This window comes from Canis aureus, chromosome 6 (assembly GCF_053574225.1).
Source record: "Canis aureus isolate CA01 chromosome 6, VMU_Caureus_v.1.0, whole genome shotgun sequence".
NCBI lineage: Eukaryota > Metazoa > Chordata > Mammalia > Carnivora > Canidae > Canis > Canis aureus.
The window spans coordinates 34,476,035-34,494,663 of record NC_135616.1 but is presented as its reverse complement, the minus strand read 5'-3'; the positions used below and the strand labels follow the sequence as shown (position 1 = coordinate 34,494,663).

General features: G+C 36.7%; 1 long non-coding RNA gene across 1 annotated transcript in view; it reads right to left on the bottom strand.

The window, feature by feature from the left end:
* Nucleotides 1–468: 468 nt before the first annotated feature.
* Nucleotides 469–18,629, bottom strand: part of LOC144315692 (uncharacterized) — a 41,059-nt gene continuing 22,898 nt past the window's right edge. The window contains exons 4-7 of the long non-coding RNA XR_013381491.1: nt 15,692–15,978; nt 5,566–6,587; nt 4,536–4,773; nt 469–715 (exon numbers count right to left, since the gene is read on the bottom strand). This is a non-coding gene — a long non-coding RNA (uncharacterized LOC144315692). The remainder of the gene's footprint in view (nt 716–4,535; nt 4,774–5,565; nt 6,588–15,691; nt 15,979–18,629) is intronic.

Below are 18,629 nucleotides of genomic sequence, written 5' to 3'. Positions count from 1 at the left end.
CACACACACACACACACACACACACACTGTTGGGCCAGGGAAGGTTCACATTTTTTCCAAGGCTGCAGATGGCTTGCTCCTCTCAGTATGTCTAGTTCGTACTTGCATGCCCATCTTGAAGAGAAAAGTAAGCATTTTTGTAAATACTTGGCTCTTCTTTCTCTTTCCTATGATAATTAGGACACATAGAATCATCTGCAGAGGCAGGACACGAGAGGGAAGAAAACAAGGAAATTGAGGGGTTGAAGGGTAAGGTTGAAGGGGTTGAAGGGAAGTGAGAAGAGGTATTTAAAGTAGAAATTCTCAACTGAGCTCTCAGGACATATTGATGTGCTGTTATATCCTGTGAGTGTGTCACAGGTAACTTATTTAAAATATGTTAGGTTCAAGATTATTCTTACTGTAACATTCACTCATATTAATTCTATCATGCTTTCTTAGGAAAGAGAATGCTTTTGATCAAACTAGTGGAGGAATTTCATAAAACTGTTTATCTAAGCTTCAAGCCTTGGTATGTTGGGTGTACAGGCACCTTACTCCTCCCGTACATGTTGGTGTGCTCACAGATAATTGTTGCATTAGGAGACTTAGTAAAAGGAAGTTAGATGCTCAAAACTTTGCTTTTGTTCCTTACTCCAGTGGTTCCAGGGGAGTGGCTGTAGCATTTCTTGACTGTCATTTAAATGATCTGGAGTCAGCAAGCTTCTATAGCTTTCTAGGGCGATGAAATAAACAGTGGTTGAGAAGTCATGATCTAGGTTTTCACTCCACTTTTGCTACTTACTAGCTGTGTACTTGTCTACAAGCCTTGTTTTCTTAATTACTATTGGAATGCCAAATTTCTGGTAAAATTCTATTAAATGAATTCTTAAATAAGAAATTGACTTAAAATACAAATGCCCCTCAAATCTTAGTTTTTAGGGTTTAAATTAATGTTTCCAGTATATATAGTAGTAAGAAGTAGAGCTATATATATAATACTAAATATATATACTACATATATACCAATTACATATATGCATGTGTATATATATATATATATATATATATATATATATATATATATAGTTGACTCTTAAACAACATAAGTTTGAGTTCTGTGGGTCCGCTTCCATGCAGATTTGTTTAGATAAATACAGTGCTATAAATGTATTTTTTCTTCCTTGTTTTTCTTGATGACTTTTTCTTTTCTCTAGCTTACTTTGTTTTAAAAATTCATCATATAATGCATGCACAAAATATATATTCACTGTTTATGTTATCAGTAAGTTTAAGGTCAACAATAGGCTATTAGTAGTTAAGTTCCCGGGGAGTCAAAAGTTATATTGCAGATTTTTGACTGTATAGGGGGTGGGCACCCTGAACCGCTACATTATTTACTGGGTCAGCTGTATGTATGTGTGTATATATAGATATGTATGTATGTATATATGCAGAGATAAAGAAAGTAGATATCTCTCTCCGTGGATAGATAGAAAGAATAGAATATATATATATACACACTGTGTGTGTGTGCATACCTTCATGCTAGAGGTAAAAATTAGAAACTTTAAGATTTATACATTGTAATAAATTCTAACAAGAAGGAATGATCAATACTTTAAAACTACACCTGCTATTATCATTGACTTTTGGAGAGCATTCCACCCAAACAATGCCACTGAATATTCATGATTTCTCTATGGACAGTCATAATGCATTGAAATAAATATTGATATCTTGCATGTAATGGGGAGATTGATGGATATGTTATGGTAAAATGTGCTTTCAGAATTGCTATTCAAATCACTTTGAGGCCTTATCAAGCATGCCATATTTTCCTTTGATTTCTGTGCCCCAGTCTCACCAGGTCCCACTGGGTTTCTTTTAACTGTTCCTCAAAATAAGGTCTTTCCACTCATAAGGTCTTGTAAATATATCATTTCCTTCACCTATTGTTTTCTTTCCTGTACCCTCTTTTCGATCCCTTCCAACACATGCCCGTCTGATTACCTTGGAGTTATGTTTCAGGTCTCACATGCACTGACCTCCCTGGACAACTCAAAACCACTCCTTCCTCTAGTTTTCTGCTGTTACAACACTGTATTTTTTTCTCTCGCACACTTACCACGCTTTTAGACATGGATCAGTTTTGCTGTGGCCATTGGTTGGCTACTCAATATGTCTATTATAACTACCATAAGATTACAGAGTAAGTTTTCTTTCACTCAGTGCCATATTCCCAGGGCCTCACCTGGTGCTTTGTCTATTAGAGGAGATCATTGAGTGTTTGGGGAAAAGACGACTTGCTCTTGCTCCCTCGCTGGCTCAACTAGGTTATCCGAAGTTTCAAAATAGTGTAATGCTCAAGGAGACATTTATCATCCAGCTAATTTAGTGCCCATGCATCTATTATGTCCCTGTTCTAGGCCAGCCTATGCGATGTAGTCATTCAGTGAGAGGTGGATCTCTGTGTTAGACATGGAGACCAGTGAGATTTAAATCAGCAGAGAGAATAATCAGGAGGCTTTCAAGGTGGAAGAGAAAGAATACCTCAGAGAGGCAGAAGATTAGAAATCTATCACTATCAAAGTGATAATAATCACTTTGGCATAAATCAAGGGAACTGATGTAAGATGTATGTAGGAACATTTGTAGGAAATGCGTGTAAAAATCATACTGTGGATAATATTCTACACAATCTAAGGTATCTGTAAGCAGCTGATACTGTTGAAATTTTGGTCTACGCCTACTCTAGTTACTTGGAGTTCTTTAGAACAATATTTGTGAAATCTTTCTATCCACAGTCTCACATACTTGAAATGTGACATCTAATTTAACCCCCACACTGGCCCTTTGGTTCTTAAAGATGAGAAATCTGAAACTTAAAGAAGTGAACTAGTTTCACCAAGTTCCCTGTAGTAAAGGGTAGAGCTAGAAGTTAAACTCACACAGTCGGCCTCAGAACCCACACCCTTAGGTGGAACATGGAGCTAGTAGAAATCATTTCCACAGGAGGACCTGATGTCTTATCATTTCACCTTACACTGCAGAGTAGATTATGGCCCCTATATACTACCTGGTACCTAGTCAGAGACTCATGAAAGAGTTCTGGTCATTTCCAGAGGAACTGAAAATTCATTTTAAAAAACTTACATCTAAAAAGAACATAGTGAACGTAGATTTGTGAATTTTTTGTTGTTGTTTCACCAGCAAGGAGAAAATGGGCAGCAGACAACACTGGCTTAGGAGTTACTAACATTTGTCTTAGCCCTGTTGCTATTGTTAATGACGTATGAGATGTTGGGCAAATCACTGCTCTTTGGCCTGCAGTTTCCTCTCCCATAAAAAGGTCAAGTTCAGCTAGAATATCTCTAAGATCCTGTATCACACTCCTTTTGTGCTCCACTACAAATCCTCTTGGTCCTAATTCAAACACCAGCCTCTGCTTCAGGGGCATGTCGGGTTTGCTCAGCTTAAAGTAGGTATAATTCCTTGGGACTCTGCTGAGTACCCCTTCCTTCTTGCCCTGGGACTTCTCTTACATTAGAACATGCTTGCATGACCCTGACTGGCACTCAGGGTACGCAACCTGAAAGTTCCTTTTGCCTTCTGGAAGATGATTCTGAAAGTAATTTTTGAGGCTCCTTCAAAGCTCCTGTAGGTTTGTGACTGAGGGAGTGTCCTTGTGATGGCCAACTCAATGCATCCTTTATTGCCTTTCTCCTCATTGATATTCATTATTATCTGCTTTATTCCCTACATACTATCCTCATGCAAGCCTTCGTCTTAGGCTCTGGTTTGGGGATCACACTAAGAGGCTAAGAGAGGCCCCATCTACAATCAGGCTTACTGACTCCGTGAGCATCTCTTTGGTGAGACTGACATGGCTAGATGAATTCCTAAGAGCCTTGCCAGGTTTTCCAGTCAAACTTTTTGAAAGTTGATAAAATAATTATTGGGTACTTTTTAAGTAGGATTTATATTTTTTAGGAAAATCAGGAAGGATCTGAAATAGTTAAAAAAATTATTATAATAACCACTAGCAACTACATTGTCACTTTGTAAAATGAGTTGGAGACAGGTTCTGAACTGAATTACCCTAATTCCAAGAGTTTGCAATCTTTAGCATACTTTTTAAAAATGTCTAAGTAATTATACATTCATACTATTTTTCTTAAGGATTATTTCCCAGTAAGTGTACATTAGTATAGATTTCAGAAGGAGATCTCCAAAATCTGGTGACAGGTTTGGTAAGGTGGTGATGAAGTTAATGTGCAGAACATTGGAGGGAGATGGGATGGGGGTGGCTAAGGAGAAGGTGGGAAGAAGATAGAAGAGATGTGCTGCTATTCAGGGTTCTGAAATCCCTCAAAAGACAAAAAAAAAATTTTTTTTGGAGGCTTCATTGACTTCATTAAATTACTATTATCTCCAAATACCAGATAAAACGATCTTCATGAATGAGTCCTCAAATACATTTCACAGCAAAGCACAGGAGTGGAAAGAACATTTGCCTTTCATGACATTAAGTTCATGAACTTGTGTTTACTCACCCATAAAATGAAAGTGTTGGATGGCTAAGAGTTCTTCTGACTCTCCAATGAAAGAACCAGATACTAGAAAATAAAATCTGTGAGATCAGATGCCACTATTCTTTTGCTGCTGGTGTTTTCAGATAACACAGATCTTGGTACTTGCACAGCTTTTGGTTACAAGATCAAACCTGATGATCCATTCTTGCAGTTTGTGAGGTTGTCATGAACATCACATGAAACACATATAGAATAATGCCTGACACGTGGAAAACATTTGTAAATTTTAGCTTTACATATCCATTGTTAGAAAAACATAAAGGATTACTATCTAGGGTATTCTTTTATAATGAAGATGGGCAGTAAAGTAGAATTATCCAGTTATCAAAATTATTGGCTTAATAAACAAAGATGCTGCTCCAAGTTGTTTGAAAAATACAACATGTTTTAGTTGACAATAAACTAAACAAGACTTTAGACTATGACATAGAGGGCAAAATAATGACTTCATTACAAATATTTCCCTTCCTGGCACAATATTGACATAGTATTAACTAAAATTCATCAGGGATCTATAGTATAGCCAGGCCTTGTTATAGATATGTTATATGCAATTCCCACAACAACCTTACAGGGTCACTGTTACTGTTATGCTTTAGAGACAGTGACTTGAGACACAGAGAGGCTAAGTAATCTGCCCAAAGCAACACAACTACCAAATGTGGGAGCTTGGATTGAAACCTTGGCAGTCTGATTGCAGGATATGTATACTCAACCAATATCCTATACTAACTCTAAAGTTGGCCAAATGGGATTTATAAGCACCCTCTAGGAAGAAGAACACATTACTACTCAATAACTGATTAAACTTCAAGCCTCTTTTCCAGACCTGGCTTCTCTTATTTTCCAGCCTCACTCAGTGCTCTAAGAAACAAAACTTCCTTTGCCAATCTTGCATGTACCATTCTCAATCTATGTCTTTCCGAGACATCGCCTCAAGTTACCCTTTGTATCTGCTCTGCCTAATCAGATTTCACCTATCTTCCAATACCTGTCACAAGGTTCAAGTCTTTCAAAAGGTTTCCTTTGTTGTTGCCAAAACAGATCTGTCTCCCCACTGAACTACATTTTCAGTTTTCAGTGATCATCTTTTTTTTTTTCTTTTAAAGCATTCTATAGGTTTTGATTTCTAGTAAGGTAAATATCAATCACTGTAACCCATATGAACAAAAAGCTCTTTGCCCCCTCCTCTTCTTCTTTTTTTAAAAGTTCTTAGATCAGAAAGTGAAAAAAACCACTGAGCATTAGCTCTCAGCACATAATGGGCTCATTTCTTGCTATGATCTCACAAATCATTGTTATAGAATTCCAAGCACCTATATCAGTCCCTGGGTAGGCCTGGATTTTGGTCCTTCTAACTATGAAGCTGGTTTTTGGTGACCTGAGAGATTTTGACCAAAGTCAGCTTGTTTTCTCCTTTGCTTTTTGTCTGTTTTGGGGGTCATTTTTTTCTCTATCCCCCCCATAAGTACATTCAGATATTTTAAGTCCTATTATAATATTGGTATTTGTGCCTCCACAAATACCAATATTATAATAGGTGCATGGAGGATGATGCGACCTGTCTGGTAGTTAACGTTCACAGGCATCGTTTGAAGATGTAAAGAACATCACTGAGTCAGTGTATTTACATACTGAGGTCCACAATTACAAAACATACTGAGATAAACATTTGAAAGAATAGTATAGTTTAAAGAGTGTTCTGGTTTCTACTGCTGCACAGCAAAATATTCCCAAAACTCAGTAGCTTAAAACAATAGCTGTCATGATTTTATGGGTTGACTGGGCTCAGCTATGAGACTGTTGTTTAGGATCTTTCATGCAGTTATCATCAAATGATGGTTAGGCCTGAAGTTATCTGAAGGATTGATTAGCTGAGCATCCACGATGGCTTATTCATAGGGCTGTTGGCTGATGTTAGCTGTCAGCTTGGGCTGTCAACTGGACTGTCAACTGGATAGTGTACATGTGGTCTCTTTTGGCAACTTGACCTTCAGTATAATGGCTAGGTTTCTAAAAAGAGAGTCAAAAGTGAGTGTTCCAAGATAATCAGATAGAAGCCACAACACTTCTTATAATCTACCATTGGAATTCTCAGAGTGTCACTTTTTCTGCATTCTATTGGTCAAGGCAAGTTACTAAGGACAGTATAGGTTTAAATGGATAAAGATTAGGCTTCTTTTGATAGAAATAGGAATATGCATTTATGTAGAAGAAAGGGATTGGTGGTGGCCATCTTAGACCATCACAGAAAGTTTTAAAAAACATCCATTACTGAAAAGCTTGTTATTTATTAAGAGGTATTTCTTGATCACTTATTATGTTCCAGGAGTTGTAATAGCAGAATTGCAGCAAACAAAATAAGGTTTGACTTCAATACACTCTATGGTTAATTTTATGTGTCAACTTGATTGGCCACAGGGTGCTCAGATTAAACATTATTTCTAGCTGTGTCTGTTTCTAGATGACATTAGCATTTGAATCAGTAGATTCAGTGAAACAGATTGCCCTTCTCAATGTGAGTGGGTATCATCCAATCTATTGCAGACATGGGTAGAACAAAAGGCAAAGGGAAAAAGGAACTTATTTATTTTTTTCTTGCCTGATTACTGAAACTAGGATATTAACCTTATCCTGCCTTTGGAGCTCCTGGTTCTCACAGTTTCAAATCAGGACTGGAATCTATTTATAACATCAGCTTCCCTGGTTCTCAGTTCTTCAGACGAACTGAATTACACCATAGGCTTTCATGGATTTCCAGCTTCCTTACAGCAGATCAGGGTACCTTTCAGCCTCTATAATTGTATGAGCCAGTTCCTTACAATATTAATCTCTCTTTCCATCGTATTGGTTTTGCTTCTCTAAACCCAAATATTATCTATCTCCATCTCTATCTCTAGTGTGTGTGTGCGTGTGTGTGTGTGTGTGTGTGTATGTGTATGAGAGAGTGAGAGAGTAATGAGTGCTATGAAAACAAAATAGGAAAAAGTTAGAGTAATAGGAGTACTCATTTAGAGAGAATCATCAAGAAGACCTCTCCTGAGAGTTAAAATTAAATGGAGCCTTGATTGAAGTGAGGGAGTGAGCTGTGGTATTATCTGGAAAAGTATACTTTAGGTAGAGAGGTGGAGATGTGCTTCATGGAATATCAGGGAAGCCAGCATGTCAAGAGTGGAAAGAGGGAGGGAGAAAGAGGTTGGAAATAAGTTTAGAGAGTTCGGCAGGAGTCAGATAATTTAGTACCTTGTAATCCATGGGGGCAGACATATTTAATTTTTATTTAATTATATTTTTTATTTAAATTCAATTAGCTAACATATAGCACATCATTAGTTTCAGATGTAGTTTTCAATAATTTATCGGTTGCATATAATACCCAGTGCTCATCACATCATGTGCCCTCCTTAATGCTCATCACTCAGTTACCCTATTCCCCCCACCCATCTCCCCTTCAGCAACCCTCAGTTCGTCTCCCCAAGTTAAGAGTCTCATGGTGTGTCATACTCCTTGACTTCTTCCCATTCAGTTTTCCCTCCATTCAGTTATAATCCTCTGCACTGTTTCTTATATTCTGCATATGAATAAAACCATATGATAACAGTCTCTCTCTGATTGATTTACTTTACTCAGCATAATACACTCTAGTTGCATCCATATCGATATAAATGGTAGATATTCATCCTTTCTGATGGCTAAGTAGTAGTCTATTGTGTATATATAGACCACATTTTATTTATCCATTCATCTGTCAAAGGACATCTTAGTTCCTTCCAGAGTTTGGGTATTGTGGACATTGTTGTTGCTATGAACATTGGGGTGTAGGTGCTCCTTTGTTTCACTACACCTGTATCTTTGGGGTAAATACCCAGTAGTGCATTGTGGGGTCATAGATTAACTCTATTTTTAACTTCTTGAGGAACCTCCACACTGTTTTCCAGAGTGGCTGTATCAGCTTGCATTCTCACCAACAGTGCAGGAGGGTTCCCCTTTCTCCACATCCTCGCCAACACTTGTTATTTCCTGAATTGAAATTGAATTGAATTGAATTGAATTGAATGTTAGTCATTCTAACTTGTGTAAAGTGGTATCTCATTGTAGTTTTGATTTGTATTACCCTGATGACAAGTGATGTGGAGCATTTTTTCATGTGGCTGTTGGCCATTTGTAGGTCTTCTTTGGAGAAATGTCTGTTCATATTTTCTGCCCATTTCTTGACTGGATTATTTTGGGGTTTTTTTTGGTGTTGAGTTTTTATTTCATTCTATTTTTAAAAAATATATTATTTATTTATTCATGAGAGAGAGAGGAGAGAGAGAGAGAGAGAGAGAGGCAGAGACACAGGCGGAGGGAGAAGCAGGCTCCATGCAGGGAGCCCAATGTGGGACTCTATCCTGGGTCTCCATGATCATGTCCTGGGCCAAAGGGGGCTCCAAACCACTGGGCTAACAGGGCTGCCCTTATTTCATTCTAATTATGATGAGAAACCACTGGAAAATAGAAGATCCATTATTAGATTTATGCTTTATATGGTTCAATATAGGTATTAAAAAACTAGAGACTAGGTAATGAGGCTGGGGGAGAAATCAAGAACAAGAATGGGAGCAAATAGACCAGTTAGAGGACCTATAGTGGTCCATGGATGAGTTGATGGTGGCTTGGACAAGGATACTAGTAATACAAAACTTAAGTTCAATAATATTTTGAAGTTAGAGCCAACAGGATTTGTTGATAGAACGTAAACCAAAGATGAACCCAAGATTTGACTCTGAGTGAAAGAGTGAATGATGAAGTTTTATAAGACTAAGAATTACTGGGATGCCTGGGTGGCTCAGTGGTTGAGCATCTGCCTTGGGCTCAGGGCTTGAACTTGGAGTCCCAGGATCGAGTCCCACATTGGGCTCCCTGCAAGAAGTCTGATTCTCCCTCTACCTATGTCTCTGCCTCTTTCTCTGTGTCTCTAATGAATAAATAAATAAAATATTTTTTTAAAAAAATACTGAGAATTACTAAGAGAAAAACAGATGTGAAAGGTTGTAAATCAATTGATTTTGTAAATTTACAATGAAATGCAGTAATCTTAAGTGTATGTTTACTGGGATTTGGTAATTGTATGCATCTATATAATCTAAACTCTTATCAAAACATTGACCATTGCTTTAGAAAATTTCCTATCCTTCTTCCCAGTATACAAATCACACCTCCAGAAACAACCACACTATTTTTTTACCCACTGTAAACTCCTTTTGCCTATTTTAGAACTTCATATTGGAATTATATGATTAAACTGAGGAGAAGGTGAATGGTTTTTGAAATGACATGTTTATTATCTTTATTAAATATCCATGTAAAGATGCCATATAGTCAGGATCAACTAAAGATGGCCAGTAAGGTACTTTGTTGACAAGGTAGTAAATAAAGTATATGGGATAAATGCAGATGAGGAGTCCTACTGGAAGTAAGTTTTGATCATAGTTTTCAGAAAGGTGGCATTTTTTAATTAGATTTTTTGGGAACTGACAGTAGGGTGGTAAGACAGTTTAATTTGTCAGGAATCCATTTTAGGGGTAGCAAAAAATTGGGTAGTCTGGGGGAAAATTGGCAGGGCTGTGGGGGGAAAGGCTGAGGAGACTGAATTAAAACTATTAGACAATGTCAGTAGAACCACAGAATACTGTTTGGGGAACTTATTCTTGCAAGCTTCTATTCTAGCATTGATTTGATGATTTCAGGATAATGGTGGAGAACCAAGTTGAATACACGAAACTTTATTCTTCAACACAGCTTTGTAAAACCATGGTGAGAGGCTGAAGTTTGACACCTCCTTTGTAAAGTGTAAGAAATCACAATTTTTAATCACTTATTTTAGATGAGACAGTGAATAACTGCCTCAGAAGAAGAGATGATTGTTACTTGTTGAGAATGTGAGTGGTCTATTTGACCCACTCAAATTGACTGGAGCTCTAACATTAAGACAGAGGAAGGGTTTCCCACCCCCACCCCCATCCTACCATTCAGAGGAAATTGGAGATGGATCCTAATCCCGAAACTGACATTACAGTTGTCTCTATCTTTTTCTCTTAAAATATAAAACATGAAAGAAGTCCATTTAAGAATACATAACTTATTAGACAGATGTCTATAGGGAGTAATGGTTTGATAGGGACTAGAAAACTCGTAGGCCCAAAATATCTCCTCCTCCTTGAAATCTGTTGTGTTTTACTTTGGACTAGGAAGGCTCTGAGGTTTCTGAGAGTGTCTGCTATCCCTGTAAATATCCTTCAGAGGGAGAAGGTGTTAAGCTTTCATCTGCTGGGGGATAAATTTCATATCTGAGGGCAAAGTTTTGTGGGAAGAGGACAAAGAAGGGAGGTGGGATGTTCAGATGGGGGAAGAACCTTGAATTAAAGGCTATTTGTAAGGGGTAGCCCGGCAAAATACTGGAGAAAACCCCCACTTTCCAAAAATTTGTATTATGCCACTCTACTTTTATGAAAGACCTCCATTAGTACCTGTTTCTGCTAACTGAAAGGAATAAGAAGAAAATTTCGGCTTTTATGAAAAAAAGAGGAACAGCAAAAATAGCGTTCGGTGTTTATTCTGCAGCAAGCCAGTACAGAGGGCAGTACACACTCCGAGCAGCAAGGTTGGCTCTGCCAAGCTTCTTCCATGGGAAGAACATTCAGCATCTCAGCATTAGCTGCCAGAGCTTTGAACTGTGAGTATCCGCGTTTATCTCAATTTATTTTGTGCACCCATTAGCAAGAGGTGTCCCAAGGTATCGGAAAAGCCCAAGAGGTTACTTTTTGGTCCTGAGAATGCTCAAAAGTTTTTTCCATGTAAATTGATGGCAAGTGCCTGTTCACTTTACACCATTTCAGCCTAAGAGAGGTTTCATAAGAACAGTCTACTTTTGGATAGTGCTGAAAGCCTGTACTGACTTCAGCATTCACCAATGTTTGCATCTATCTGTCCATATCATAGACCTGGGGTCCCCTTCCAAAGCCATTCACTGTTTTCCTCTCCTCCTCCCCTTTAATGTGCTGTAGGCTGTACCTCGTAGCCATTATCTGAAGCACTTATGCATACTCATCCATCAGGAAGCATCCCTTTCTCTCTTTTGCCCTCTCTCTGTCCTTTTGGCTCGCCTTCTTTCTGCTCCATTTAGAAATGTTGACAAGGCATTGTTCGCTGCTGACTAGTTTGGTTTTTAAGTTTAGTTATTAAGCGGCTCTTTTGTTGTTATTGTTGTTTTCCGCAGCACTGGATCTTAATAGCTGCTGAACTGCAAATAATGAAAAAAGCAAACAACTGGAAAAAGAAAATGTTGAGAAGTAATATTTCCCAAATAATGACACCTGAGCTGGCAGAGCAGGAGGCATTTCAGTAGCTTGGATTGAAGAGGAGAGAACTGTTAAAATCTTTGAGGCTGGAATTCCATTAGTGGCAATGGGGAATTAGGGAGTTTATGTGTCTGCTATTTTTAGTGGAGAAAACTAAGGGATTCTAATAGCACCGGCTTGCTGCATGTTTGAGGCATTCATTGGGCTTAGTAGAGAGAAGTGTTTAAGTGAAGAATGGGATTGGAAAAAAGAGGGGCAAGGTGTGTGGTGTGGAGTGTGAGGGTGTTTGGGATCACTGGAGAAGTGACCATGAGCATACTTATTGAGGTAGGAATATCTCACCTCTTACACATTTCTCCACTTGATATGGTTAAAGACAAATATGGAGAATTAAATTTTCCTTAATTAAATTAAGAACCACATTTCCAGTTTTCTCACTCAAAACTTTGTTTTCATGATCAATAGCTTTGGTATTTTATAAGGCCTATCTCGTATCAAGGAGGAAGGCCCAGGGATCCCTGGGTGGCTCAGTGGTTGAGCACCTGCCTTCGGCCCAGGGCGTGATCCAGGGGTCCCGGGATCAAGTCCCACATCGGGCTCCCTGCATGGAGCCTGCTTCTCCCTCTGCTTGTGTCTCTGCCTCTCTCTCTCTCTCTCTCATGAATAAATTATATATATATATAGATAGATAGATAGATATATAGATATATTTTTTTTTAAAAGGAGGAAGGCCCATAATTCAAACTTTTGGCCAGGGTAGAGTAACTAAGGCTAGCAAGAGGAAGCAGTATACAAACGTGATTACTACGCTAATTGTTCCTCTTCAGCTGTGGAACATGACCAGCATTCTTTCTCCTGGCATGGAATGGGTGATAGGTCGTCTAACTATACCAAGTAGTCCTTTTAGGTATAGCATGGCTCCAAATTTGGGGGAAAAAAGAATTATTCCAAATCGAATTGGGTAAGCTTAGCCATGCTGTCCAAGCTACGGACAATTAGGAGGTATTCTTTTAGAATTAGAGTTGTTGTAAGACAAGTCCATGGTCACCCTGGTAGCATCAGCTATAAATAGATCTGATTCCCCTAATTTAACTTTGGAAAAAGAAAAAAAAAAAAAGAAAACATTTGAAGGCTCTGGAATTGAGTGGCTTTGCCTTAATGCTGCTTCCAGGTGTCCACAGGAACCAGAGTCAGAGACCTACAAAACTACACTAATCCTTACCTCTGTGAGACTCAGGGCTGCTGTAGGATTTATTTGCACAGGAACCTATCCCAGCCTGACTAATTAAACCCAGTATTACCTAAGAACATCTGGCTGAAATGAAGAACCTTGGGACAGCAGGAGATGCAGATTCTGGGAGATAGATTTTGATGGGGTGTAACAGTGGAAAGCAGAAATATGAGCCAGTTATTGAGCACTTTTATGTGCCAGACACCATGCTAGGTGCTTTATGTACATTTTCTCATTAAATTCTTATAATCATTATATGATATAGGCATTATGACTCTCATTTTCATGTTAAGTAAAGTGGCATTTGGAGATGCTGAACAACTTGTCTACTTAGAACACAGTTGCTAAATAGCATACCAGGACTCAAACCCATGTCTGTCTGAACTGAAAGGCCATATTATCAACCACAGAATTTAATTTTCCATCAAACACAAGAATAACCTCAAATTTTGTTTTAGTTATTCACCCCAGATCAACAATTTGGGAAATATTTTGCGCTATAAAATTGCATGCTGCCTTGCATGACTTAATGCTGAACATTTATGCAATTTTAGCCCGTTATATTCCAATTCATCTATTGTAATCTTTCCTGGAGGAAAGAGAGGGGGTGGCTGGTGAGGGGGGGAATCCCTCATTTACCATTAATTTGTGTAAAAAAATTCCATTTGAAATGTCTAACAAATTGAATTAAATTGAGAAAGGTCATAAGAGTTTATCAGTTGAAGTCATCAAGACAGCAGTAAAGAAAGTAGTTAGAAGGCTGATTTTATATTAGCTGGCAAGCCAGCCAGGTCACTCTATTAAAATTCCAAGAAAGCCTGCATTGCAGTGCTGCTCAACGTGACAATTAAATGTAAGATGTAATTTCTTCCACTACCCATTACATTGATGGCTAAGGTAGCCACTCAAAATGAAAGCTATAGGAATGATTAACGCAGTATAGTGTGGGATGTGTGTGGTAAGGCCATGTGGTTTGTTTCATTACAACATATTAGTCCCTGCTATTTTCTTCCCTTTGGTGGCCAGTTTTAACTTTGAGCTGCAGTCTCAGTCCTAATACATTTATTCAACTTTGTTTATCATTGATGCATAAATAGCAGTTATGCAGGGTTCCCCTATTTCCTAACATGATATGTCATCCAGTCATTCACATATCAAGAGCATAGTGCATAGGGTTATTTTACTTGGCAGTTTAAAGTTATGTATGTATTTGTTTTTATCTTAAGCAAGCGCATAAGCAATCTCATTGAAAGCTCTTCATGGGAATGGTTCACTGGCTTGACTTGGAGTCAAGGAGCCTTGCATCCATTTTCAACTATGTGGCCCACTGGCTGTAGCACCTAGAGGCAGTCACATTCCCCCACAGTCCACCTGGGACTGAGTTTGCTGTCTTTAAGAAAGGTTGTTTCTCTGACTAATCCCAAAAGGCTCTTACAAATGAGCAACCAATGGTCCTTGAGTCCAAAAGGTGAAAATATAATCAAAGAAAGCCATTCAATCCCAGGTAATAGGATTGGTATAGAAGTAAAACTGGCACTTTTCTGAATGATGAAACAATTAAATTCAAATTTATAAAATTGGACACAATAATGGGAGAAATTGTATTGTTTTAAAGAAAACAAAAATATATTTATGAACTTATCTTTCTGCTAATAATAAGCAGGAGGGAATTATTTCCTACACATTTTATGGGTGAAAGGTTATTATCTCAGCTACACCAAGAGCTATTAAAATCAATGCTAAAAGCATTATCATCTCAACTGAAGAAGACACATAAATATAGGTATTGGGTGAAAAAAATCAATAATATATTTCTTAATAAATTTTCAGAATTTAGAATTTTAAAATATATCATACTTTTTTAAAGAGTACATCTGATTATTGTTCAGTAGCTCCATCCATCTTAAAGAAGAAACCAGTACATTCAAAATCCTCAGATTATACTTTTAAATCCCCTCTTTTCTTTGCCAGAAATATCGACTATTTTCAATTTTACATGAATTATTTTCTTGAATCTGTTACTTTTGCTACATATATATACACATGGCTTAATATATAGATTTGCCTGTGCTTAAATTTCATGTTAATAGAAACATAATGTATGTGTATTTCAGTCACTTCCTTCTTTTACCCAAAGAATTCTTTTGTTGGATGTAAATATTTAGTTATTTTTATTTCTATATACTATTCCAGAATTAAAAACGTGTCTCATTTTATTTATTCATTCTACTGCTAATAGGTGTATTTAGTTTGATTTCAGGTTTTGCTATCACAAATAATGCTCCTAGAAGCGTTCTCATAGAATTATCCTGGAGCACATGAACAAGAATTTTTCTTGTTCTACTATATCTACTTCTATATTTACTTACCTGGGTTAAAATAGGATGATCACTTAGTGTATTGTTCAACCTGAAACACTTTGGAAAAGGGGATAACATAAAAGATTAAGAAAACAAGGGTAAGCTGGACACATACACATGTATGGCTACCCACATCATAGTATATGAATACATTCAATTATGGTGGCTAATTTCAAATTGTTTTACCTCCTTTTAAAAATTGTTTTCCTGCTCGATATAAAAATAATTGAAAGAGGAATATTTTGGATTATTTTCTGTTTGTTTGTTTGGTTAGTTTTTGACTTGCTTTGCTTTGTTTTTGTGGGCAAGCATTTCATTTTCTTAATTCTTCAGTGAATGTATCATCCTTCAGGAATTTTAGCTTTATGCAGAGATTTATTATTCAAACTTCCTTGAGATGCAGGCTTTTTCTCTTATTCCAAACTCAGGCAGATTCTGCTCCAATTTGCTCACACCAGTAATCACTCTCTGATCTGTTTGAAATACAGAGACTTCTGTACTCAATAATTCAGAATACATTTGAAATCTGTCTTAAAATATGACAATATAAATAGGCCATAAGGCAAATCTCAACAAAAGTTAATGGGTTAAAATCACAAAGAATATGTTATTCCACTGATGACAGTGGAATTAAGCTAGTGGAAAAATGCTTTATAAAAATAATGATTTCAGTTAGAAAATATTTGCAAACTGAATGATAAAATACAACAGATCCTATGGGTTATCACTAAAGCTGTGACTCGAGGGAAATTCATAGCCTTACACGTATATATTAAGAAAAAAGAATACACGAAAATCAATGAGCTAAACATTCATATGAAGAACAATTGAATCTAAACAAAGAATAAGAGGGGCACCTGGATGGCTCAGTGGTTGAGCATCTGCCTTTGGCTCAAGTCATGACCCCAGGGTCCTGGGATGGAGTCTCATATCCAACTCCTTGCAGGGAGCCTGCTTCTCCCTCTGCCTATGTCTCTGCCTCTCTCTTGGTGTCTCTCATGAATAAATAAATAAATAATCTTTAAAAAATAGAAATAATAAAAATTAACAAAGAAATTAATATAGAAAATATATTGGAGATATTTTTAAAGACTCAAAAATTGGTTTATATAAAAGGTTAAATTATAAATTTCTGGGAGAGACAAAAAAGATAAAGTGCAAAAATCAATATTATGGAAATGGTAACATTATTTAGTTCTACAGCTTTAGGATGAAGATATAAAAACATTACAAACAAATTTATGACAATAAATCAAAAAATGTAAATGAGATAAGAATATTTCTAAGGAGAAAAAAAGTATACATATTACATAAGAGGAAAATCGAAATCTAAACAGAATTTTATTTATTTATTTATTTTTAAAACAGAATTTTAAAGAAACATTATCCATAAAGAAATCTCTAATATCAGATCAGATTACCAGTGAATTATTCCAAATATTTAAGAAATTAATAATTCCAATGTTACATAAAAATTTTCATATAAAATGAGGAAATCTCTCCCTCACTCTCCCTCCTTCTCCCTTTTTTCCCTTCCTTTCCCTCCCTTTTTTTTTTCTGTTTCTCCCCTCTTCCCTCTCTCCTTCTCTTATTCTTTTCATGAGACCAGGATAACCTGCAAAGTTCTATCAAAAGAAATTTAAAAGAACAGTATCCTCATGAACATAGATTTAAAATCCTAAATAAAACATCAGTGATAAAATCTAATTTATATACAAAAATGCACCACAAACAAGCTGTGTTTAATTTTGGAAATTCAAATTGGGTTAATATAAGAAAAATATATCAGCATATTACACCTTTATAGATTAAAGGCGGGGATGGGGGTGGTTATGGGACACATGGTCATCTCAATGGGTGCAACAAAGATATTTGAAAAAAAGAAAAGATTATCATGCCAGATATGGCAGGAATATTGGATCACCAGACTGGGAATTTAAAACAACTATGGTTAATATGCTAAGGGCTCTAACAGACAGTATGCAAGAACAGATGAATAATATAACCAGAGAGATGGAAATTCTAAGACAGGATTAAAAATGCAAGAGATAAAAACCACTGTAGTATACATAAGAATGCTTTTGATGAGCTCATTAATGGACTGGACATGGTTGAGGAAATAATCTCTGAACTTGAGAATATGTCAGTAGAAACTTCCTAAACAGAAAAAAGAGGAATAAATACTGTAAAAGAAAAAGTAGGAAGAAGAAAGAGGGTAAGGAAGGAGTAGGAGAGGAAGGAAGAGGAGGAAGAAGAAGAGGATATCCAAGAACTATGGGACAACTACAAAATATCTAACATACAGATGTGTAATGGGAAACCAGAAAAAGAAAGAATGAGAGGAACAGAAAAGATATCAGAAGCAATAATGTATAAGAATTTCCCCATATTAATGTCAGACACCAAACACAGATGCAGGAAGCTCGGAGAACACCAAGCAGAATAAATTAGAAAACAAACAATAACAAAAACAAAGAAATTACACTTGTGAAGATAAATTTCAACGTACAGAAAATCAAAGATAATATAGAAGTAGAGAGAATACTTCTTAAATCATTCCATGGGGCCAGTATCATCTTAGTAACAAAACCAGACAATGACATTACAAGGAAATTACAGACCAATATCTCTCATGAACATAGATACAAAAATGCTCAAGAAAATATTAGCAAATCAATCTAACAATGTATAAAGAGAATTATACACCTGACCAAGTAGGATTTATTCCAAGTATAAGAGGCAGGTTCAATCTAATCCATCACATCAACAGGTTAAAGAAAAATCACATAATCATATCAATGGATGCATACAAAACATTTCACAATATCAACATCCATTCATGATAGAAACTCTCAACAAACTAGGAATAGAGGAGCCTTCCTGAACTTGATGAAGAACATCTACAAAAAGTTGTAGTTAATGTCATACTTAAGGGTGAGAAACTATATTTTTTCCTACCAAAATCAGGAATAAGACAAAGGTGTTTCCTCTCACTACTGTTTTTCAATGAGATACTGAAAGTCCTACCTAATGTAATAAGACAGAAAATGGAAATAAAAGTTATACTGATTTGGAAGGAAGAAATAAAAACTGTCTTTGTTTGTAAATGACATGATTGTCTATT